This window comes from Osmerus eperlanus, chromosome 13 (assembly GCF_963692335.1).
Source record: "Osmerus eperlanus chromosome 13, fOsmEpe2.1, whole genome shotgun sequence".
Classification (NCBI taxonomy): domain Eukaryota; kingdom Metazoa; phylum Chordata; class Actinopteri; order Osmeriformes; family Osmeridae; genus Osmerus; species Osmerus eperlanus.
In genome coordinates this window covers 14,001,119-14,023,017 of record NC_085030.1, presented here as the reverse complement: position 1 = coordinate 14,023,017, position 21,899 = coordinate 14,001,119, and the positions used below count along the sequence as shown (strand labels likewise).

At 48.1% G+C, this 21,899-nt stretch overlaps 1 long non-coding RNA gene across 1 annotated transcript; it reads left to right on the top strand.

Annotated features, from left to right (window-relative positions):
* Positions 1 to 1,054: 1,054 nt before the first annotated feature.
* LOC134032754 (uncharacterized) lies at positions 1,055 to 21,229 on the top strand. Its single transcript, XR_009932048.1, has 3 exons — positions 1,055 to 1,141; positions 1,289 to 1,389; positions 20,561 to 21,229. It is a non-coding gene; the product is annotated as an uncharacterized LOC134032754 (long non-coding RNA).
* The last annotated feature ends 670 nt before the right edge of the window (positions 21,230 to 21,899 follow it).

Here is a 21,899-nt window from a genome sequence, read left to right as displayed (position 1 = left end):
TGAGTACCTACTAGCTAGCTAGCTCCTGTGTGCGGATGTTCTGAACAACGATAGCTAACGCTAGCTCCTGATGTTCGCTACAACGCTAGCTACAGTAGCTAACTAACTCATGTCTGCTTGTGTTCTCTATAATGCTAGCTAGCTCCTGTGTGGGAGTTACTCATTTTCTCTGCAATTCTGGCTAGATAACTCCTGTATGCTGTTGTGTATTAGCTGGTATTTAGTACATTAGCTAGTTATTCTTGATCATCCTCGTTTGTCTCCAGACACTCTGTAGCTACCCCGAGAGCAGGGAGTCTCTGTTGGCGGCAGCTTCCATGCTGCTAGGCGGGCTGGCAGCTGCAGCACACTAGGTATTTGACACGTCATCCCTCCAACAGCAGCACTAGACTTCGGGTGATCTTGATATGTGTCACCCGTACTAGTATCGAACAGTCTGCACACATGCAAACGTGGAGATACATCCAACATACTAGATAGAGTTGAGTGTATGTGTGTTTGTGTCTGGTTTTGTGACTGTTCTCCAGGACTAGGACCTTCTATGTCAGAATTTTGACCGGCTGCTGGACTATGTCTCGGATCACGCCCACCAAGACTCCATCATCCAGGAGCTGGCACTGGAGGAGGGGAGAGGAGGCAAGGGAGGGGAGGCATTGAAGAGGATGAATGGAGAGGAGAGGAGAGAAGGAGGGGAAGGAAGAGAGGGGGAGGAAACGTGTTGTCCACTTCTGACCTCAGCTCCCTGAAGGTCAATTTATACTCATTAAAACATGTCAAACTCACAAAACTTTTATTTAGCAAGTCAGTCCCAGTGTGCAGCTGTAGCATGGGGTCTGTGACCTTACACATTCTAGAAGGTGTAAGACACTGTCTGTAGCAGCAAACCTGTCCCACAGACAATGTTTTTGAAGCACAAATTGGCTTTGAAGCCCAGGCAATATGCACAGTCTAATGACCTGAACACCTCCTGAAGTCTCCTCTCAACTGACATCATCAGAATCAGAGATTTGAGTGTCTGAGAGATTACTGACCACCCCTGGGAAACTGTTTTCATATCTGTCACCTGAGCAGCTTAGACATGGTGTTCCAGCTGGTTCTGCTGGGCATGCTGGGCCAGAACCACTGCTGGCCGGCCGTCACTGTAAGTGCCCCCCCCCCCACCCCTCTCCAGTCCTGCATCACAGGGGTGCAGTGGCATCAGGATGTCTAGATAGGAACATGGAAGTTGTGTACAAGTGTTTGACAGAACTGTCAGTAACTGTTTCCTTCTCTGCCCCCCCCCCCCCAGGTCCAGGGGGCTTCACGGCCCAGCTGTACGGGCTACTGGAAGCCTTCCTTCCACATGACACAGATGAAGCCCCGGGGCAGATGTACCCGGAGGAACTGAAGGTGTGCTCTCGCTCTCCCTCGCGCTCACTTTCCTTCTCTCTCCCTCACTCTCTCTCCTTCAAGATTTCCAGTGTTTGTTTGTCTCCTCTCAGGACATGCTGATGGACTTGCTGGAGGACATCTTCAGTTCTCCAGCGGCCCTGTATTCCATCCAGAGTGACCTGGTGATTGAGCTCCTGGAACAGGTACAGCACCACCTGCAGGCCATGTTTACCAACCTCCTCAGGGACTAGGGGAGGACCACACCACACCTCGGGGACGAGGCGTATCCCTCCGCTGTCCAATTCACAGCATGCATCTCTCTTACTTCTCTCCTTCCCCTACATCTCTCTCTCCTTCCTCCACATCTCTCTCTGTCCTTCCCCTACATTTGTCTCTCTCCTTCCTCTACACATCACAGGCGCTCTGGATAAGAGCGTCTGCTAAATGACTAAATGTAATATCTCTCCTTCCTCTTCACCTCTCCTCCCCTCTGTTTCTGCACCACCATTACCAACTGCCCCCCCCCCCCCCATTTGGATTTTAGAAACAGAATAAAAAGAGGAAGAGACAGCCAGTGTTTAGAGTGTTAGACAGTTACTGGAGGTAGTTCTCCCAGCAGTGTGTGATGAGTGTTATGAGCAGAGATGTGGGTCAGACAGGGCAGAATGATATTAGCTGAGAGCTGTATGCTAAACTGACTCATCTGAATAATGTTACCTTGTAGGTCTCCTGCATACCATGATTGAGAGGTGTGTATGTGTGTGTGATGTGTGCTCATCTCAGTGTGGGTAGTGAGTGTTTAAGTGCATGTGCACTCATGTGTGTGTGTGTGGTCTGCCTCCATCATGCTGGTAAATGTCAGACCTCTAACCTTTAGTTTGTGACCCCGGGCAATGGTTAGGTCACATGACTTATCTTACTTGCAAGCAGGGGGCATGATGGGGGAAAAAATACGTAAAAAGAGGAGGAAGGGGGAGACAGATGAAAGAGTAGAGACAAGGAGAGAGAGAAGGGGGTGAGAAAAGAGAGGGGAAGAGATGGAGATACGTCTCAGTCCTGTAGAGGAGGTGGAGAGAGGGGTGGAGTTGGGTGGAGGAGAAGGAGAGGAGAAAAGTTTAGCTCATTTGACAAAGTAAATGACGTGATCACGACAGATTTACTGTGTGGATGGCTTAGTGTGTGTGTGTGTGTCTGTTCTTAGTCAAGTTCTCACCTATAAACCCCACTCCTGCTCATCCTGTACAACCCACTATCTTAACACACACACACACTGTGATGCCAATGCAAAGCTGCTGGTTGCACCTTGTGAGCCTGTTTTAGCACAAGTGTTTTATGTGTATTAGGGGTGTAACGATACACTCAGCTCACGATTCGATACGTATTACGATACTGGGTGTACAATACAATACGTATCACAGTATTTTGAACAGCATTTTTTGAAAAACAGATTCAATTAACAGATTTATTTCCAAAAACATTTAACATTTTCATGAATTTTCTTTGTTGTATATACAATTTAGTTAACTCAGTTCAAGTGATTTCTGTGAATGCACGCATAACGCAGGTGCAGAGTAGGTCGTGTGCTGGTAGCTCAACCAATAGGATAAAACGGACGTAACTAGGGGTGTAATATTGTTACACCCCTAATGTGTATATATATGTGTGTGTGTGTGTGTTGCAATGCTTGTCAGACTGGCTGTGTGTGTGCGTGTGTGTGTGCGCGCGCGCGTGCGCCTGTACTGGCCTGACAGGCATTTAAGTGAGTGACAGGTGACCACCCCACAAAGATAGAAATGTCACGTTAGGAGAATGAACAAAGTGATGGAGGGAGGAAGGCATGTTAAGAGGAGGGAGATGGAGGGGAGGAGGAGGAGAGATGGAGGGGAGGATGAGGAGGGAGGGAGATGGGGAGGATGAGGAGGAGGAGGGATGGATGGAGGGAGGGAGATGGAGGGGAGGAGGAGGGAGATGGAGGGGAGGAGGAGGGAGATGGAGGGGAGGAGGAGAGAGATGGAGGGGAGGAAGCCTGGAGAGATGCGTACATCTCTGCAGCCCTTGTCACTTCTCATTATCCCCCTCCTCCACACACACACACACACATGTTGGGACTGTGATTATCATTAGGTTAGCATCAGTGGTGGTGGTGACAGGATGTGTGTTGGCATGCTGGGGGTTAAGCATCATGCTTCTGTCACACATACTATTACTGTATACCGCATAGTATAGTAGTGTGTACTAATAATAGTATACACTAATACCACTATAGTCTTCACTAGCTCTATCAGACCCTAGTATACCTCAATATCAAACCAGATCAAAGCATTAAACAGCACTGACTGTACCTTGAGACATCTTGTGACAGTACCTGTATGATACTGTGCTACTGTGTTCCTCTGCTTCCTGTGACAGTGTGAGTCAGCGTCTCTGTGTAGACTTCTCCTCCCAGGGCCAGGCTCTGTGTTGGCCAGAGACCTGTGGTTCCTGCTTCAGCAGGGGAGGTGAGTGTGTGCGTGTGTGTGCATGGGAATATGTGCTTGTGTGTGTGTGCGTGCTTGTGCTTGCGTGCGTGTGTGTATGCTTGTGTGTGCATGAGTGTGTGTGTGCGTACATGCTTGTGTGTGTGTGTGTGTGTGTGTGCGCGTGTTTGTGTGTGTGTGGGCCCAGACCCAGGTCTCACAGAGAGGGAACCACCCTGACCATCTGTGGGTCTCCACACTCACCTGGCAGCTCTCTCTGGCGCTAGGTTAACTTTAGAACACAACATACACTGTCCTTAGAGAGGGAGAGAGAGATAGGCTGAGAGAGAGAGGCACAGAGAGAGAGCGAGACAGACAGACAGAGAGATTGAGAGAGAGGGAGAGAGAGAGATATGAAGCAGAATAAAGGATGACTGAGGGGCTGAAGCACCCAGCAAGTCATGTGGAGAGAACACTCGTGGAGCCACCTATGCTAATACAGGACGCGTTATGAATCAGGTGACCAGCTTCCACTTCTGGTCCACATGAATGAGAGGTTCAAGCAGCAGAATGCAGTTCTCTCTGGCAGGGAACCCAGGGGGTTCTGGTCCAGTGCGGTCAGCTTGACCTTCTGTGAGGGAGGGGGGAACACAGGGGGGGCAGGGGGAGAGCCCGTGCCCCGGCCCAATCCTGCAAGGGAACCATCTGGACTAGGGAAACACACGCAGTGCACCTGGCTAGACCTGGAGCTGTGAATCACACACACACACACAGACTCACACACACACACAAAGAGACTCACACACACATGCCTCCACTCAGCAGCAAGCCAAGAGCACATCTCTCTTGCACGCACGCGCATACACACACACACATACACACACATACAAACAAACACCACATGTCACTGAATGTATAACCTTCACTTTCACCCTAAGACTTACATAACTAGAGGTCTTCACTTAAATCTGCTACAAACACACACACACACCTGCACTCGTACACTGACAAAACACTTCCGCTCATACACACCTACACACACAGCTACACTCATGCACTCACACACACTCACACACATGTACACCGACACAGATACACACATACCATCACACACACTGTGTGAGTGGATAGCCTTGCTAACACAACCTGCTTCACTTTTCAAAGAAAATGAGATGGAGAGAGGCAGGGATGGAGAGATGCAGGAGAGCTACATTTGGTTAAAAGCCATTATTATGGTAATGTGAGGGTGCTTGAGATAATAGCAAGATAAGAGCTGTACTACTGTCTGACATAACTACCTCTCTGCTTTCCATCTCTACTTCTCTCAATATATATTTCTATACCTCTCTTTCTTTCTCTCTTTCTCCCTCTTTAGTTCCCTCTCTGCCCTTTCAATCTCTTTATCTGTATGTAGTCCCCTTTTATAACTCTCACACACACACACACACCACACACACTAGGTACTGGATGCATTTGGTTTAACCGATGTTTAAACCTCTGCTGTTGTAGCACTGATACTGTCGCAGCGAGGCAAAGACAGAGGGGGGGGGGGCAAGGGAAGGAGTTACGTGGAGAGAGGGATGAAGGAGGAGGTGGTGGAGGGACAGAAGGATGAAGGAGTGGGATGGAGGGAGGGAGAATAGATGGGCCCGTGCTTGCATGAGAAAGAGGAGGAGGGAGGAAGAGCAAATGAATCATAGGAAGGAATTTTTCAGGTCACTAACACTGAAGACAGAGAGAGGAGGACGAGAGACAGAAACAGAGGGGCCGGAAGAAAAAAAAGAGAGAGAGAGACATTAAAAAAGAGAGAGGGAATGTGACAGAGAGGGAGAGAGAGAACGAGATAGATTGGGAAAAATGTAATGCCATGCACATCGAATTCCCCTTAATATGATTTAGTGTTGTGTGTCTATTCAAGTGAGCGCTGATGTGGCTGTGTGTTGTGATGGTGTCAGAGCAGGGATTTGCTCCGTCTCTCCTGCTCCTGTTGGGGTTCTGCTGCTTATTGGAGCTGGCATCAACCTTCATGACACAAATCCCCTCTGATGAATTAAAAATGATTGATTCGGAGTCATAGATGAAAACAGCACCACGGGGAGCACGTGTGTGTGTGTGATGGTGTGTGTGTGATGGTGTGTGTGTGTGTGTGTGTGTTAGGAGTAAAAGTACGCTCTGTTCCAGATGATTCCTAACAGCTGTAACACCATAAAGTGGAGAGTTGTGTTGGGATGTACATCCATGTTCCTCCACACCTCCTCTTCACCTAGAGCCTCTCGTGTGGTGTCTGTCCTTCACAGGAAGGCCTGAATGCTAACAGCCAAGGTCTGTGCTAACATCTACTGAGCGCACACATTCACATAGAATAGGAATTACAGATAGGCTACGTAGAAGTATGTGACTTCACTATCACCCTCACCTCCTCTACCACTAACATACTCACGTATGGGCGTGCACACACACTCACACCTACGCACACACACACCTACACACACACACGTTATGGGCTTTGACTCTTCCAATTAAGCGCAGTGTTGCGGAGCTTTAGTGTCGAGGAACTCTACTTTCTTCTCTGTCTGGTGCCATCACAAAGACACTCATTAGTGTCAACCTCATCACACACTCCCTCCCCTCTCTATTTCTCTCTCTCTCTATTTCTCTCTCTCTCTATCTCCCTCTCTGTCTCTCTCTTTCTCTTTTCTTGAGATGTTCTCATTCTAACTCTCACGCTTCTCACCCACGATCCATTGCTTTTCACTCTCCCCCTCTCTCTCTCTCCCTCCCTCAATCTCTCTCACTCTCCCTCTCTCTCGACCCCTCTCTCCCTCCCTCAATCTCTCTCACTCTCCCTCTCTCTCTCTACCCCTCTCTCTCCCTCCCTCAATCTCTCTCGCTCTCCCCCTCTCTCTTCTTCCTCTCTCTCTCCCCCTCTCTCTTCTTCCTCTCTCTCTCCCCCTCTCTCTTCTTCCTCTCTCTCTCTCTCTCTCTCTCTCTCTCTCCTCCCTCAATCTCTCCCTCTCTCTGTCTGGAAGACTTACCAGTCTTAGCTGGTGTCACCACTGACTCTTACTATCCAGACAGTCACATTACATGCAGTGGGTGTGCTCTTGTTCTCAGGACTACTACATTCAACATGTTCATCTGTCCAAGACCCCCCCACACACACACACAATATGTTTTTAGGGTTGTTTTGGGGCGAGGAAACACAGCCTTTTCCTTGACTCTGACTACCGGAATACGGTTAGAAATATGTACTCTTATATGTATATATATATGTTATATGTATTCTTCAGTGTGTTTTTTTCTATGTGCATGTATATGTCACTGTGGATGAAGGCTTCTGCTAAGTGAATAAAATGAAACGGAATATTATGTTTTAAAAGAAATGTTACCCTCAATTTAGATGAAAAGACACTGTAATTCAAGCAGAAAGTCAGCACTTCACTGCTTTTCTCATGTCCTTATGCGCACTGAGACCAGTGAATGTGTCACTTGACATCATAAACAGGGCAGTCTTGCATGTGAATATTACATAGCTATAATAGACATTCCACACATAACTGTAATATGATTTCCTACATATTTAACATGAATTTGCATGAAAAGTTATTTTCCGTACAAAGAGCATCTTTGTGAGTGGATCAGCAGGAGGGTTGTGTGTATTTGAAAACAACAACAGCAGCAGCAGCACCTATCAATAAGAAGAGGTGAGATGGCTGTTGATCCTCACAGCACAGAGATACCCAAACAAGCTGGCAGGAGATCTGTGTGCAGCAGTCTGGGGTTCAGATCACTGGAGCCCACAGGGAGGACTTTGAAGAGAAGGATAGGGTGAGAGAGAGACAGAGAGAAAGGGGAGAGAGAGAGAGAGAGAGAGAGAGAGAGAGAAGCAGAGAGAGAGAGAGGGAGAGCAAACTGGAACCAGATAAAAAGGTTGTTGTTTGTTCTTGGTAGCATCATTGTTCCTTAATCAACACTCACCCCCTCCACTCCCTCTCCCCTTAACCTCTCTCCCTCCCTCTTATTCTATCTCTGCTTCCCTCTCCCTCCTCCTCTCTATCTCCCTCTCCCATTCTCCCTCCCTCTCTCTTGTCCTCTCAGTCCTTATCTCTCTCTCTCTCTCATAATTAAGAGCACAGTGTTGATTCTATGCAGGAACTCCTCTCCAGATGTCCCTTCTCTATTTTCTGAGTAAGCTTCCTCCCCCCATCCCTCTCTCCCCCCCTCCCCCTGCTCACTCTAGTATCAAAGACATGATAATTAGCCCGTACAGAAGTTCATCTGGTTTCTATTATATTCCTTTTTAATTAATGCTCTGGAAACGAGCATGATATGCATGTGTGTGTATGCTTTTGAGTGTGTATGTGCATGTATATGAATATATTTTAGCACACGCATAACTTTATACAGAATCCTGAAGCTGCACAGATAAAAGTCAGTGAGTGTCAAAACCTTGCAAACGTTCCCCTCTCTCCTCTCCTCCCCCCCCCTCTCTCCTCGCCTTTCCTCTCCCTCTCTCCTCTCCCTTCTCTGCTCCTTTCATAGCATTTGTAGAGACCTAATGAGGACATTTCTGTCATATTCCTCAATCATATGCACACACAAACACAGCACTGCCAGCAGGATCCTGGTCTCTGGTATCTTAGACTCACATCACACTTCCCTAGATAAGTAAAACAACAAATATATAAATAAGCCATTAAAAGCGCATTTAATACAGTGCTAAGAGAGAGGTTAGGAGTTGGCGGGAGAGGTATTGGGGGCATGGTTGTGTGTGGCTTTTTGTGTGTGTATATGTATGTGTGTGTGTGTGTGTCTTTTTGTGTGTGTGTGTATGTATGTATGTGTGTGTGTGTCTTTTGTCTTTCAATACTATGTTCACAGACATTACAGATATACAACAGTGGGCATCCCTCCAGCAATCCCATAGTCCTGCGTTTAAAATGACATATCTCCCTGAAACAAATATGGATGTGTCAGAAGGCTTATTAAAACATGCGCGCACACACACACACACACACAGTGTCAGAAAGAAAAGCTTATTTAAACATGCTCTAAGCTTCGACCGACATTCTTTGCCAGGAAATCCTCTTCTTCTTGCGGGAGATTGACTGAGCTCTGAAGAACAGGACCTGTTTCGGTCCCAGCGTCTCGGACGGTGACGATGTCTGCTTTGAGGCACAGCGTTTCCAGCACATCTCTCTGGCAGCTTTTCTCTCCGCTCCTACGCGCTCTCAGCTCTGCCTTTCTCAGGCTCACAGAGTAGCGCCTCTTTAATTACCTTCATACTCATCAATCAGCTGATTCAAACCTGTTCACCGTACCATTACTTTCTACCTTGCGATCCCATGGTCGTCAAAAACAGGACAGGATTTTGGTGTGGGAGCTCGGCTTGGTTGCGGTGTTCCACACTGTGGTGACACCAGCTAAGCAGGACACAACCTTAAGCTCTCTCTCACACACACACACTGTCTCTGTCTACCATGCTATCTCAGCTACAAGGTTGACATGACAGCTGTATCTATCTCCTCATCAGCTGTTTAGCCCTTGTGTTATCTTCGGGTCATTCTGACCCATCAGTCATTGTGACCCACCGTCGTATTGCGACAACTTTACCGCATACAAAAACAAAGTGAAGCATTTTCTTTTAACCGTTGGGCTGTCTCAGACCCCCCACATTGCAAAGGTTAAAATATATATATATATATTTTTTGTTTTGGTATTGGGGAAAATTGGGTAAACACAACGATGGTTCGTTATGAACCTTTGGGTCATGTGACCCGAAGGCAGCACAAGGGGTTAAACACACCAGACCTCTGGTACACCTGACGCTCCTATCCTTTTTCTTCTCTCCTCTCTTCTTCTCTCCTTTCATCTCCTCTCCTTATTCTCTCCTCTTTCAAGCATTGATTGATGCAGATAAAAGAACAATTGTTCTGTTCTGAAACATTGATGATTCAGATGCAAATAGACAGACTGAGTCACTGTATTGAGCCTAATGTCAAAACTGCAAACTTGGAAGGCCACAGACGCACACGCACGCACACACACGTGCAACCCCATCTTACCATCCCTGTCAGCACAAGTTACAGTCATTAGTTTTGTCAGGATTATATGTTTCCTTAGTCTAAATGAGAGGCATACTCTCTCTCTGCCTCTCTCTCCCTGCCTCTCTCTCTCTCTCTGCCTCTCTTTCTCTCTGCCTCTCTCTCTCTCTCTCTCTCTCTCTCTCTCTCCCTCTCTCTGCACCTCCAGTCTTGTCCTAATGATAGAATTGCCCCAGTCTGCTTCCTGCCAACTCCAGGGGACAATCCTGACCTACACACTCACACACACTCACACTCTCACACACTCGCCAGCCAGCCTGGACTGTGCCCGCATGTGCCACCCTGACTCCTAGCGTGGACATCTGCCATTCTGACCGGTGTCACCGTGTGACGCCTCTCTCCGCCTAACGACAGCTGACACTCCGCTCCTCCGGGCGCCAGCCTGCGTTCCCTGTCGGCGTCTCCGCCGTGGTCGCCGTGGTTGCCGTGGCCTCGTTAGTGTGATAGTTACAGACCGGCAGACACATTGACCTATTCCTCTGACTTTAGCATCAATGTCAGCCTGACGAAGCCTGCTGGGCTGTGTGTGTTTAGTGTGTATGTGTGTTTAGTGTATGTGTGTGTTTAGTGTATGTGTGTGTTTAGTGTATGTGTGTGTGTGTGTTTAGTGTATGTGTGAGTGTGTGTTTAGTGTATGTGTGTGTTTAGTGTATGTATGTGTGTTTGTTAGTGTATGTGTGTGTTTAGTGTATGTATGTGTGTTTGTTAGTGTGTGTGTGTGTTTAGTGTGTGTGTGTTTAGTGTGTGTGTGTGTTTAGTGTATGTATGTGTTTAGTGTGTGTGTGTGTTTAGTGTATGTATGTGTTTAGTGTGTGTGTGTGTTTGTGGGTGTGTTTAGTGTGTGTGTGTTTGCATGTGGAGGGGACCCAACACACCTCCAGATAACCCTAACGTCACCGTCACCCGCTGGAACATCAAAGAGACAAATATAAACAAGGAAAAACACACTAGACACACACTCACTAGACACACACTCACAAGCTTGTACTAAGCACACACACACAGCCCAGCAGGGGTCCTGGGAGTCAACCCTGTTAGCAGAGCACCTGTGGGACCACATCAAACAGCCACCCAGAGCAGACAGCCAGGAGCAGACAGACAGAATCAGGCTGTCAGAAACAGATAGCCAGGAGCAGACAGCCAGAATCAGGCTGTCAGAAACAGATAGCCAGGAGCAGACAGACAGAATCAGGTTGTCAGAAACAGCTAGGAGCAGACAGACAGAATCAGGCTGTCAGAAACAGACAGACAGGAGCAGCAACTTGCGATAACTGCCTGCAGTTGTTGCTATAGAGACAGATGAGGAAGGGAATTAAAGTGAAAGAAGAGAGGGAAGAGGAGGAGGGGGCAGTTAATGGTATTGACTGATACTGTAGGAACTGAGGGAGGCTGGTTGGGATCTCAACCAGCAAGTATTTGGACACATCTTTGTGTCAATGTAAATGTCGGCTAAATGCATTATGTAATGTAAATCTTTAGTAGCGCCCTCTAGGGTCAGTGGTGATTATAGCAGGTCAATATAAGAGATGGTAAAGACTACATAGTGGTTGGATGTTACAAGACATTGTTATGGTCAGTAGGACACTGGTCCATCTAAACGTTAGGGCCATTTGGATCGCTCTTCCTACAAACCATAACCCCCACCAAGACCAGACAGTCATCACAGCTGCTGCAGGCTTCCCTTTCAGTAGGGTTGCACCTGTCTGGGAATTTAGAAACAGGTTAAGAAGTGTAAACCCTCGAGTGCAAACATGACGGGGTACATCATCCAGTCAATAAAGTTGATACAAGCTGTTTGTATGTAGTTATCTATCATTTAACTATGTCACCGACATCCTTTTACACATGAAACATGCATGTCTGCTGGTCGGATACACAGGGACAGTTGACGTTCCTCACTCCATATATTATAGATTCCACTGTTCACTTGAGCATTGTTGCCCCTGCGCTGCTCATATGTCTGGCACGGCATTGAGAGGGTTGTGGGCATTAGCCTGAGGCTATCCCTCTCTCCCTCCCCCTCTTCCCTCTCTTTGTCTCCCCCCGTCTCCCTCTCTATCCCTGCCTCTCTCTCCCCCCTCCCTTCACTTCAGCCCTCTTTCTTCCTCTCTCTCTCTCTCTCTCTCTCTCTCTCTCCCCCCTCCCTCTATCTCCTCCCCTAACCCTCCTTCTCTCCCTCCCACCACCCCTTTTCTCTGTATATTGTGTCCAGCAGCCCAGAGGTTGAGACATCAGGACTGTGGGGGAATTATTATCCGCTTCATAAACTGACGCCACAGAGAGCGGTGTGTGTGCGTGTGTGTTTAGAGGTAATATGATATTTTCCTCCGAGGGATAAAGAGATGGAGGGAGGTGCAAAAATGTGATAGATGGAGGAGGGAGGGATGAGAGGGGGATGAGAGACAGGTATTCTTGCAGGCTGGGGAGTCGGCAGCAGATCACCATGTTATTGCTCTGAGACTCTCTGACATCAGGTGTGTTTCTCTGTGAACGCCTGACCTCTAAACTCACACACACTTGGACACACGCACATGGACACACTGGAAAGTAACACACTGATCCACAGTGAAATGTTGACACAGTTCATTCTTTCTATCTGTGTGCAGTGAAGATGGAGGGGAGTGGGTGTGCTGGGGGCAGGGTTAGCAGACTTTACCCCATACAAAAATAAAGTGAAGCATTTTCTTTTAACCTTCGGGCTGTAACAGACCCCCCACAGAGCGACGGTTAAAAGTAAATGCCTCACTTTATTTTTGTATGAGGTAAAGTTGTCACAATGACTGAAGGGTCACAATGACTGAAGGGTCACAATGACCCGAAGAGAACACAAGCATTGACATATATACATGTCTATAAACACAAGGGTTAACCATGGGTAGAAGGGAAAGAACATTGTTTTGTTTTTTTTGTATTGGCTAAAGTTGTCACAGCACAACGATGGGTCGTTGTGACCCGAAGGCAGCACGAGGGTTAAGGACTAAGTGGAGCTTGTGTATTGGGATTTTATGTTTGATATATTTTCACTTAATGCTTTTTTTTATTTTATTTTTAAGTTGTATAGCCTTTTTTCACTCTGGCAGGGGGACAGCCAACGGAAACTAGCCTTTTGGCTATAATTGGGTGCATTTACATTTTAATGTTCATGAATGTACACTGTCCCTCTTGATCAAATAAATCAATTGATTGATTGATTGATTGATTGATAGAGTGGGATGTGAAGAAGACCCACATTCAGAAGACCTACAGAGTGGGAGGGAAGACAGATTTGAAAAGAAAGTGAGGGTGGTGAGAAGAGAGAAGGAGACAGGAAGAGGTAGACGCAGTGAGTGGGATGGAGAGAGAGAGAGGTAGCCCTGTCTCTCGCCCCCTTAGGAGCACGTCAGGAGAGAGGAGAGCCTGTTGCCACCCACAGAGCAACGGTTACTAGGAGGCCCCTGCTACCTCCCACACCACATCCAGTAGCATCACACACACACACACACAACACACACCACATCCAGTAGCATCACACACACACACACACAACACACACACCACATCCAGTAGCATCACACACACACACAACAACACACACACCACATCCAGTAGCATCACACACACACACGTGCACACACACACACACCACATCCAGTAGCATCACACACACACACAACAACACACACACCACATCCAGTAGCATCACACACACACACAACAACACACACACCACATCCAGTAGCATCACACACACACACAACAACACACACACCACATCCAGTAGCATCACACAACCACACACAACAACACACACACCACATCCAGTAGCATCACACACACACACGTGCACACACACACACCACATCCAGTAGCATCACACACACACACACAACAACACACACACCACATCCAGTAGCATCACACACACACACACAACAACACACACACCACATCCAGTAGCATCACACAACCACACACAACAACACACAAACCACATCCAGTAGCATCACACAACCACACACAACAACACACACACCACATCCAGTAGAGGGGAGGAGAGGGAGGGAGGAGATGGAGGGAGGAGGTGGAGGGAGGAGATGGAGGGAGGGAGGGAGGGAGGGAGGAGGTGGAGGGAGGGAGGAGATGGAGGGAGGAGGTGGAGGGAGGGAGGGAGGAGATGGAGGGAGGAGATGGAGGGAGGGAGGGAGGAGATGGAGGGAGGAGGTGGAGGGAGGGAGGGAGGAGATGGAGGGAGGGAGGGAGGAGATGGAGGGAGGAGGTGGAGGGAGGGAGGAGGTGGAGGGAGGAGATGGAGGGAGGAGATGGAGGGAGGGAGGGAGGAGATGGAGGGAGGAGGTGGAGGGAGGGAGGGAGGAGATGGAGGGAGGGAGGGAGGAGATGGAGGGAGGAGGTGGAGGGAGGGAGGAGATGGAGGGAGGAGGTGGAGGGAGGGAGGGAGGAGATGGAGAGAGGAGAGGGAGGGAGGGTGGAGGGAGGGAGGGAGGAGATGGAGGGAGGGAGGGAGGAGATGGAGGGAGGAGGTGGAGGGAGGGAGGAGGTGGAGGGAGGGAGGAGATGGAGGGAGGAGGTGGAGGGAGGGAGGGAGGGAGGAGATGGAGGGAGGAGATGGAGGGAGGGAGGGAGGGAGGAGATGGAGGGAGGAGGTGGAGGGAGGGAGGGAGGAGATGGAGGGAGGAGGTGGAGGGAGGAGATGGAGGGAGGGAGGAGGAGGTGGAGGGAGGAGACGGAGGGAGGGAGGGAGAAGGTGGAGGGAGGGAGGTGGAGGGAGGGAGGGAGGAGATGGAGGGAGGTGGAGGGAGGAGATGGAAGAAAAGAGAGAAAATGTAGCGTGGCTGGAAGAGAGAGGGAGAAAATAGAGAAAGGAGGAGGGAGGGAGACATTTACGGGAACCAATGAGGCGATGATATGTTTTTGTTATGTTTGAAAGAAAAAGCTTTTGAAACACAAACACACACACACATGCTGTCACGCAGACAGAGATATTCAACAACAGAGTGGGCGGAGGTTAGCCTCCAGGCTCTCCCAGGTAACCAGCAGTCTTGTTACTTCAGCACACACACACACACACACACACACACACACACACACAAAGGGTATTCCCTGCGGGAACAGCTGGAGGGCCTGCTATCAGACCAGGTATCACAGCATACAACAATGTGCTCATGACAGATACTGCCACCCTCACACAAATGTGTGTGTATATGTGTGTTTTTTTGTCTCCTGTGTGTTTTTGTGTGTGTGTTTTCTGCTTGTGTGTGTAGTTCTGCTACGTGTATTTTGTGTGTGTATAGAGAGTGTGTGTGTGTGCAGAATCTATTATTCAGGTCTCTCCTTGGTCTCCCTTCCATTGAAATCATCATACAGCATGATCAGCATCCTTTCTGAATCTGAGTAGCAGGCGTACAGCAATGTACACCATAGAGAATGTATGTTGTTGTCCATGAATACAGACAAGCACATTTAGGTCCGAGCCAGTGTGTTTGAGGGCTTGTTCTGGGCTGTGTGTGTGTGTGTGGTGATTAGTGGAGGAGCACCAGACAGGGTTACAGGTGTGTGTGTGTGTGTGTGTGTATGGCAGTGTTCCAGGGAAAAAACCTTTACGTCAGATTATGGATGTAATATTTATGAAGCCATATCAAGAGGTTGATGTTGTTCTATTATTCAGAACTATAGGGTAGAAGGGAATGTGTGTGTGTGTGTGTGTGAGTGTGTGATATAGACTAGAGTTGGAGGTGGGTGGATGAGGGTTTCCCTGGCGCACAGTCACACCACTAACTGTTACATAAACACAGTCTCTCTGGTAGAGTACACACACACACACACAGAGGGCAGCTGTTATATAAAGGCAAACATGCCTGCCCTTAAAGAACTATTGTGCATGAAAAAATGCATGTGTGCATGTAACTGTGTGTGTGTGAGTGTGTGACTGAGTAAGTGTGTGTGTATGCATGAGAGAGAGAGACTGTGTGTGTGCGAGAGAGTGAGAGTGTGTGTGCGAGAGAGTGAGAGTGTGTGTGTGTGTGCGAGAGAGTGAGTGTGTGTGTGCGAGAGAGTGAGAGTGTGTGTGTGTGTGTGCGAGAGTGTGCCCTACAGTCAAGGGTTTCTCTCTACATTTGTTCTCTTCTTCCTTCAACTTTGCTCTTGTTCATTATTGATGAACGCTGCAGTCTCTCCTCCCTCTGTTCCTGGTGTTACTCAGCTGTGTGTGTGTGTTTGGAACCTGGCATGGGGAGGCAGATAGGTTTGTTCTCACTCCTCTCTTCGGTGCCCCAGTGAGATCTCCTAGGCAACACGACATGTCCGAACACGACTGCATCACACAACCATAGGCAGGCTGTCCCCTCCATCTATGTGTGTGGGGGAGTGGGTGTTGGTGCTTGTATATCCTCCTCACATCTCCAAGGTGTAGCAGCCCAGTATAGGCCAGCCCTACAGTAGCCCTGCAGTAGTCCTGCAGTAGCCCTGCAGTAGCCCTACAGTAGCCCTACAGTAGCCCTGCAGTAGCCCTGCAGTGGCCCTACAGTAGCCCTACAGTAGCCCTACAGTAGCCCTGCAGTAGCCCTGCAGTAGCCCTACAGTAGCCCTGCAGTAGCCCTGCAGTAGCCCTACAGTAGCCCTACAGTAGCCCTACAGTAGCCCTGCAGGGTTATGTCATCCACTGGAGCACCTGAGCAGGGTTAGTAATGATGCTACATGGCTGCAGATTTGCAGGAGCTGTTTTACATTGTTTATGTCTCTTACCCTTTAACATTCAACAAGAATCATGGTGGGTCAGACAGGAGCTAAACTCTGTCATCTACACTCAGTATGGGACATCCAAAGCAAGGACATTACCCTCATCTTAACCATCAGCTTCCATTAGCTTTTCACGACTAAACCTTTGAAGTATTAAGCCTGAATGGAAAGTACATCTTTGTGGCCTTGTTAGCATTTGGAAGACACACAGCACAAGGAGTCAATTATACCAATAGATAGTGTTGCTTTTTTTTTGACCTGAAAAGCTATGACCCAGGACCTCTCCTTACAATAAGAATGTAAGGGAGGGAAAGGTTGTTTTCAGAAATAAAAAAGCCCCCCAAAAATCCTGAACACCTTGACCATGTAAACCTGACGCTTTTAATTTGAAAACCCTGGACATTCCACTGCCACTAAATGGAGAAAAAGTTTTCAGAATCACAACCAGACTTAGTAGGTGAAAGTTCTCTCTGCAGATTTGCCTCGCAGCGCGATCGTAGAAACTAGCTACCAAGCAGACGTGTGTTGCTACGGTTACACAAAACCAGCGTCAGATAGAAACTTGTTTAAATGCAGAGTTGCGGAAAGAGAGAGAAACCTCCGGCTGCACTCTTCTCAAACCTCCCCTGGTGCACAAACACACACACATACACAAAAACACAACTGAACTCACACATGATATAAGCACACACACACAGACAATACCATAATTGTAGACCAATTCACCACCACCACCCAAACACACAGGAGAAGGGGAGAGGGGAGGGGAGGGAGAGGAGAAGATAGAAGGAGAGAAGACAAAAGAGGAGGAGAGAGGAGAGAAGAGGAGACGGGAGGAGGACTATGGGAATGGTCCCCAGAGAGTGACGTTGTCGTCATACATTAAACAGCACCCCAGGTCTTACTAAACACCCTCTCATTAATAAACAATGAAGAGTAGTTATATATAGACCCCTCCCTTCCCACTATCCTGAGAGGAGGGGGGAGGGGAAGGGAGGGGGGGAGGCCATGAACAGCAGCAGTGTTAGAGAGTACATTTACTGGAGTGTGCACGTGTGTGTGTATCTGTGTGTGTGTGTGTTTATGTGTGTGCTGACAGACCGCCAGGTGTTCTCTCAGTATGAGTTGAACAGTAAACAGGAGTAGATTTCTGCCTGATGACAGTGGTGCCATGACAGCCTCGCTCTCTGTCTCTCTCCACCTCTCTCAGTCTCTCCACCTCTCTCTCTCTCTCTCTCTCTCCACCTCTGTCTCTCCCCCTCTCTCTCTCTCTGTCTCTCTCCACCTCTGTCTCTCCACCTCTCTCTCTATCTCTCTCTCTGTCTCTCTCCACCTCTCTGTCTCTCCCCCCCCCCTCTCTCTCTCTCTCTGTCTCTCTCCACCTCTCTGTCTCTCTGTCTCACACACACATACACACACATCATCTCTCTTGTTCTCGCCACCATCCTCCTCCTCTACTCTTCCTCTGTTCCCTAATGCTTCCATCTCAGCCTTTTCTCCTTCAGTCCTCTGTCCCCATCAGCTGTCCCTGGCTGCACCTCTGCTCCTCCTTCTCTCTGTCATCCAGACCTCCATCTCTCTCTCTCCCTCCCTGTGTCTAGGGCAGGATGCAGTCTCCTGCTCCCCGTAAAGGGCAAACACATCTCTTTTCTTGATAGAGGGGAAGCGAGGGGGAGAGAGAAGGATGATTGAGAAATAGACAGAGGGTGAATAATTCATAACCTAACTTATAGAGGATCTAGCTTTTTGACCTGACCTGCTGTTTAAGGTGAAGGGGTCAAATCCTCACTCCTAGAGACGGTCAGCTGTTAGTCCGGCCAGTCAGATGTAACAGGAGACGAGGGGGGGGGGGGATTGAAGACAAGGACAGGTATGATAGAGAGAGGAGGTAGGGGATAGGGGTAGAGGGGGGAGGTAGAGGAGAAGAGAGGGATAAAAGGAAAGAATGCCAAGGGGGAAGAGCTAGAGAGGAGAAAGTGACAGGGGGGAAGGAGAGAGAGGAAAGGGAGACAAAGTGGAGAGTTAGATAGGAGAGGGATAAGAGAGGGAACGAGAGAGAGGAGAGGGACGAGAGAGGGAGAGGAGAGAGACGAGAGAGGGAGAGGGATAAGAGAGGGAGTGAGGGAGAGGGTCATGTGAGAGGGAGAGGAGAGGGAAGAGAGAGGGAGTAGAGGAGGGAAGAAGGTGAGCCAATCGTCCTGATCACTTGACCCCTCCAATTACCACGGCAACGCTTAATTAGCAGAGAGGTAAGCTTCAGTAATTACCACATTGTGTCTCGGACGAGAGGCCACACACACACAAGCAGAGGCACGCACACACATTGGCAGCTCACACACATGTTGCTATGGATACCTGCAATCCTTTCTACCACGGTACTGGAGGATTGAAAGAGTGAGGGAGAGAAGAAAAGATTAAAAGGTAGAAAAGAAAAAGGAGGGGATAGGGGAGGGAAGAGGCAGAGGGGAGGGGAGGAGAAAATAAGGGGAGAGGGGAGGAGAGGGAGAAGGGGGGAGGAGGGAGGGGCAGTGTGAGAGCCAGCAGGATCCTACTAAGAGGGATGCAGAGCAGTTCAATGTGTTTGTGTTGGACACACACTGTTACACACTCCAGACCACAAACAAACAGTTAACCATCGAGTGAGATCCAATCATGTGAGTCAGTCGGACCTCCTTTTAACCTGAACTACAGCTTCATCTGCAGCTCAGTCTCTTCCTGTTCCCTGGTCCCAGTCCTGTACTGTGAGAATACGCCCTTCAACCTACAGTATGGAACTGGACTGTTCCTCCCCCTCTCCCCGGGGGGCCTCACTCCAACACACAGCTGCAGGGGCTGATGGGACACCATGGAGCACCACGGTAACGTCAGCCTGGTGTTACCAGGGGCAACCAGGAGGACCCGCCCGCAAGCTTCCAGACCTGTGTCCCTGTTTTAACAGATCTGTTGTGACACACTTACCCCTGTCCCAACACACACACACATCACACACTTACCCCCTGTCCAAACACACACACACACACTTACCCCCTGTCCCAACACACACACACTTACCCCCTGTCCAAACACACACACACACTTACCCCCTGTCCCAACACACACACACTTACCCCTGTCCCAACACACACACACACATCACACACTTACCCCAGTCCAAACACACACTGAGCCCTGTCCAAACACACACACACACTTACCCCTGTCCCAACACACATAACACACTTACCCCTGTCTCAACACACACACACACTTACGCCTGTCCAAACACACACACACACTTACCCCTGTCTCAACACACACACATCACACACTTACCCCAGTCCAAACACACACTGACCCCTGTTCAAACACACACACACACCTCTGAACTGTGGACTGATAAGTCTTGACACTCTGACCTAACTTTGTCTTCACTGCCAACACCCTCAACACCCCTAAACTCTCTGTCAAACACGCACGCACACACACACACACATGTTGCATAAGCTGTCAGTGAGTCTCTACAGGCAGGAGTGTAACAGTAACAACACGCACACACACACACACACATGTTGCATAAGCTGTCAGTGAGTCTCTACAGGCAGGAGTGTAACAGTAACAGTAGCCTCCACTTCCACAGTGTATCCAACTACACACACACACACACACACACACCTAAATTGCAGCCTCTCACCTCTGTGAGACAAGCTGTGATTAGAACTGACTGTTTTGTTTTATGTTTTGTGTGTGTGTGAGGGGGGGGTACCAGGCATAGAGATGGCTATTCAAGGCTCACTTCTCTAAGGAAATACAGAAAAGGCGTTTAAGCCTCCAGCCATCACTGCTTACATCTAAAGTAACATTACCCTCAATGTAGTGTGCATGTTCAGTACCATTAGCTGTGTTTGTGTTTTTGTATAGCAGCATGTAGCTGCATCCCTTCAGCCCTGCTGCCACAGAGGAGGACCAGAGGAGGCTAGAGGGAGATTAAACAGAACACACACCGTTTAACCACGTATGTAAGGCAGCGCACGCCTCGCCTCACCTGGGCTCTCACTGCCCTCTACAGTCCTGGACTCCTCAGTGCTCCTGCCTCTAGGTCGCTCTCTCCTTGGTAGACAGCGCCCCCTACAGCTCACCCCTCACACTGCGATGTCTGAGACCGCAGGGCAGCTTGGCTCCAACTGGTGGGGGCACCGTAGCCATGACGATGAGCCGTCCAATGAGTTATGGGATAACAAATTGGCTCTCGTTTATCTATGATTCTAGGAATCTTTGAAGGTCTGTCTGTCTGTGGGCATGGCACTAGTGTAATTCTAGATGTATCTATCTAATTCTAGGAGTAACCCTAACCTTAAGACAGTCATTGCCTGTCCTGTTCAGTTGAATAGCGAACCACAGTGTTATGATCAGGACTGCCGGCATTCCTTACAAGTGAAGATGTGTGTGAAAGTACTTCCTTTTACTTTCACTATCACTCCTTCTGGAACTTCCTCAAACTTTCCATGTTGCGTTCCCTGTCCTGTAAATGTAATGTAAATGTATTCGAGAGTGTTCGCTGGATTTCGTCTTCCCGCCCATTTATCCCCACGTCACCTTTCAATACTGGGAAAGATGCGTGTCTGAAGTTAATAATTGACAAGGCTGTGGAGTATAAACTGAAATATAATGTTCAACACATCTATTTTGACTACCATGAAATCTATATACACAAGGAATTGAAAAACAACAAGGTTGTTGATCCTGACATGACTTTTTTTGGTGAAAGTTTATTGGTGAAACAAAATACTTCCAAACAGGAATTACATCTATTGTTGATAAATCGAAAAACCATTGCAATGACGGTATGGATCATACATACAATTATTACAATATCATTGAAAACTTGTTGAAACAATACTTTGGTTTAGAATTCTGTGAAAAAAATGACAAGTTTTATATTAAGATGTGTGAATCATATCGGGCAGCCCTAACAGAAAGTTATGTAACAAATTACAAAAACAAATTGTATGAAGATAATTACAATAAGAAATTGTATGAAGTAAATGTTCGTCTAAAGGATATTAACACAGTTGGTCATGTAACATTTTGCAAGGTCCCTAATGACAATTGGGAAAACATATTAAGATCCCTGCAGATAGACATTCCAATCCCATCTGATGGCTTACTGTACTAGGACGTTTATTTAAGTGTATGTCATAATCGTAAAACAATTTACTGTAAAATACAACTTTTATTTAATAAAAATAGGAAATTTTAA